Raw genomic sequence first — 3,861 nt, forward strand, 5'->3', positions numbered from 1 at the left:
CCAGTGCCTGCCCAGCCTTCCCAACGTCCCTGACACCAGACGCCTTTTCCACATCCCTCGGTTCCAGGTCAGTGCCCAGAACACAGCACAGCCTGTCCAGGTCCTGGGGGCGATTCCCAAGGGAGGCAGCTGTGATTTCTCCCCACAGACCCACCACTCCGGTGTCTCTCTGTGCAGCCCTTGGCTGTCCTGAGCACTTTCCCTGGAGCCTCCCTGCCCTGGACATTTCTCTCCATGCAGTTCTCAGCACAGCCCAGCAAAGAATTCAGGTGCTTTCCCAGAGGACATTACTCTGGCAGTGAAGTGGCCTCAGGGCACTGTTTGTGCCCCTGGAATTGTGCCAGCCCCGAGTGCTGCTGATGGTGTTTGTGCTCACTCGGGTTCATCTCCCCACACCCACTCGATGCACTGCTGAAGGCTCCTCAGGACACAGCAAACACGGACTGCTGGCCTGGTCACTTGGTGTCCCTCCGTGCAGGGACAAACAACCTCCTGCAGGGGAGGGCAGAGGCCAGTGCTGGGATTGCTGGTGGCAGGGGCTGGTGTGGGACACTTGCCCTGGGCACCTTCCCAGGCTGTGCCCGGAACAAAGGCACAGCCCAGGCCCTGCTCTGCTGCTCCCTCAGGTCCATCCCAGGAGCTCTGGCAGTGCCAGGACACTGCTGCCTGCCCCCCCTGCACACTCCCCCCCTGCCCCTGGGCACTGGGGTTTGCTTTGCCAGGGCATTCCTGGGGCACATTCCTGGCAGCAGCTCAGGAGGAGAGCAAAGCCTTCCTGCCCTGCCCTCAGGAGATGCCCTTTGCTGATGGAGCTGCTGTGCTGGAGCCCGGCTGTGTCCCAGCAGTGCCCGTGGCCTGTCCCTGCCTGTGCTCACAGCACGGACACGCAGCAGGACAGTGACCGAGCTGCCCGAGCACTCCGGCCTTGCACCCTCAGAAGGGCTGGGAAAGGAAGTGTGGAGCTGGGAAGAGCAGAGGTGGGAAGAGGCTGGGCCATTGTCCCTGGCCGTGCTGCTGTGCTGGGAGTCTCTTCCCTCCAGCTCTGCCCACAGGCACTGCCCCTGCAGAGCCAGAGAAGGGCTGAGGAACAAACCTTGGACACAAAGGTCAGGACAGCCCCTTGTTTTGATTCAAATGCACAGGGAAGAAGCCTCCTGAAAGTCTTTGTGTTTCAAAAGAAAGGTAGATGTTCATGTAGAAATGCTAGGAGTAGTACTACAGTACTTTATAAGAAGCAGAATAACACCAGAAAAAGAATAAGAAAAAGCACCAATGAAAATATGGACAAAGAGGAAAAAAAAGGCCAAGATTGTAAAGTTACATTCTGAAGGTTCTGGAGCAGGAAAGAGAGAGTTTATTGCTTCTGAGAAGCATCCTAGTCATCATTTTCCTCGCACGGCAGAAGGAAATAGAAAGATTTTAACTTGTGAAAAGTATCCAGTCCTCACTTTCCTCAGGGCATCCCTGAGCTCCTGGTTCCTCAGGCTGTAGATGAGGGGGTTCAGGGCTGGAGGCACCACCGAGTACACAACTGACAGGGCCACATCCAGGGATGGGAGGAGATGGAGGGGGGCTTCAGGTAGGAAAACATAACAGTGCTGAGGAACAGAGAGAGCACGGCCAGGTGAGGGAGGCACGTGGAAAAGGCTTTGTGCTGGCCCTGCTCAGAGGGGATCCTCAGCACGGCCCTGAAGATCTGCACATAGGAGAAAACAATGAACACAAAACAGCCAAAGAGCAAACAGACACTGACAGTGATGAGCCCAAGTTCCCTGAGGTGGGATTTGGAGCAGGAGAGCTTGAGGATGTGTGGGATTTCACAGAAGAACTGGCCCAGGGCATTGCCCTGGCCCAGGGGCAGGGAAAATGTATTGGCCGTGTGCAGGAGAGCGTAGAGAAAGGCACTGGCCCAGGCAGCTGCTGCCATGTGGGCACAAGCTCTGCTGCCCAGGAGGGTCCCGTAGTGCAGGGCTTTGCAGATGGACACGTAGCGCTCGTAGCACATGATGGTGAGGAGGAAATCCTCTGCTGAGAGGAAGAACAGAAAGAAAAACACCTGAGCAGCACATGCTGAGTAGGAGATGTGGCTGGTGCCCCAGAGGGAATTGTGCATGGCCTTGGGGACAGTGGTGCAGATGGAGCCCAGGTCGGTGAGGGCCAGGCTGAGCAGGAAGAAGAACATGGGGCTGTGCAGGTGCTGGCCGCAGGCTCCGGCGCTGATGATGAGGCCGCTGCCCAGGAGGGCAGCCAGGGAGATGCCCAGGAAGAGGCAGAAGTGCAGGAGCTGCAGCTGCTGCGTGTCTGCCAATGCCAGCAGGAGGAAGGGGCTGATGGAGCTGCTGTTGCACATTCCTTCACTCTGGGCATTGTGGGCTGTTGGAAGAAGGCATTGACAAGCTGGGACAGATTCCCCTGAGTCAATCCTATGCTATTTTCTTAGGAATTCCCGCAAAACCACTTCTCCTCTTGTGACAGAACTTGGCTAATCTTTTTGATTTCTGAGCTCAGGTTTGTGCTGCTGCCTCATCCTCAGCATTGCTCTCAGCCTGAACACTGGGGGCCAGAGGGAAAACAGGGCTCGCTGTGCCCCAGTGCAGTCAGACTTGCTGGTCCCCACCCAGGTGCCCTTTGCTCATTTCACCTCCCTCTATTTCAGGGTGATTGTACTTCAAATGGGCTTGAAAAATAAAGTGACTTTTTGAAGGCTCCAATTTCAAAACCATTGCTCTAAACCCTTCTCCCTTTCCCTGTGCACCTGTGGTTGCTCTGGCTCTCTGCTGCCTGGAGTTGTGCCTCCTGGCAGCTGTTTCTCTGTGTCCAAGGCTTGTCCCTGCCAGTGCTGCCAGAGCCCAGCCCAGCCCTGGGGGCTCAGCGCTGCCCTGCAGAGCCCTCCCAGCACAGGGCACTGCCCAGGGGCATCTCCCTGGCAGCAGGGCCTGAAGGGCAGCTCAGACAAAGGGAGATGCTGCAAGCCAAGGTGCTGCTGGTGCTGTCTGCAGGCAGAGGAGTGTGAGGAGGCACTTCCTGAGGGAGATCTGAGGCAGAGCTGCTGATGCCCAGGGTGGCAGTGCAGGAGTCTCAGTGACACAGACAAACCTGAGAGCCCCTTTCCCTTCCCTTGAGGAGAAAGCTGAGAGCAGCCCTGGCCATGCAGCACCACCTCCCCAGCAGGAGGAGTCTGCCCTGAGGGGGGTCGCTCCTTCCACCTCCAACCCCTCCCCAGAGCCCATGGGGAGCTGCCAGGCAGGCTGAGAGCTGCCCCTGGCAGGTGGCAGATGCCCTGGCCTGGCAAAGAGCCCTCAGGGCTGCAGGAGCTGCTCTGCAGGACAGCCCTGGGCACCCCTGGCTGCTGCCCACCTTCACAGCCTGCAGCCGGCCCTGGCAGCAGGAGCCGTCCTGCCCTGTCCCTCTGACGGTGCCCAGGGCAGCCCCGCTCTGCAGCACATCCTCCCCCAAGGCAGGAACGGCAGCAGAGCCATCCTCACAGCCATGGCAGCCGTGCCATGGGCCAGCTCTAGAGGATCCCTGCAGCCAGAGACTCACTGTGTCCCACGCTGGGAAGGTTTCTCCAGGAATGAGTTCAGAGCTGCCCTCCCAGCTGCTTTAGCCAGCTCTCTGCTCACTCCTCCCAGGTACCTGCAGGCAGTGCCCTCAGCCCTGCTGGGCTGGCAGAGGAGCTGCTCCTCAGCAGAGCTGCCTCTTTGAAGCTCTCCTTGGTTGCCAGGAGCTTGAGAGTTCCCTCTGTGCCAGGAGCCTGGCCCAGCTCAGCAGCACAGCAGCAGCACAAGGACTTTAATGACCCTCTCGGGGTTTTGGTGTTGTTCACATCAGACTCAGTCCCTCAGAGGGTCTTCAAAAAAC

The 3,861-nt window shown here is 58.4% G+C and overlaps 1 pseudogene across 1 annotated transcript; it reads right to left on the reverse strand.

The window, feature by feature from the left end:
• Positions 1-1,448: 1,448 nt before the first annotated feature.
• On the reverse strand, positions 1,449-2,350 carry LOC309585769 (olfactory receptor 14J1-like; annotated as a pseudogene). Its single transcript has one exon. The product of its transcript is annotated as an olfactory receptor 14J1-like (transcript).
• Between the last annotated feature and the right edge of the window lie 1,511 nt (positions 2,351-3,861).

Source organism: Coloeus monedula (genome assembly GCF_965178545.1).
Source record: "Coloeus monedula genome assembly, contig: HAP1_SCAFFOLD_293, whole genome shotgun sequence".
Lineage (NCBI taxonomy): Eukaryota > Metazoa > Chordata > Aves > Passeriformes > Corvidae > Coloeus > Coloeus monedula.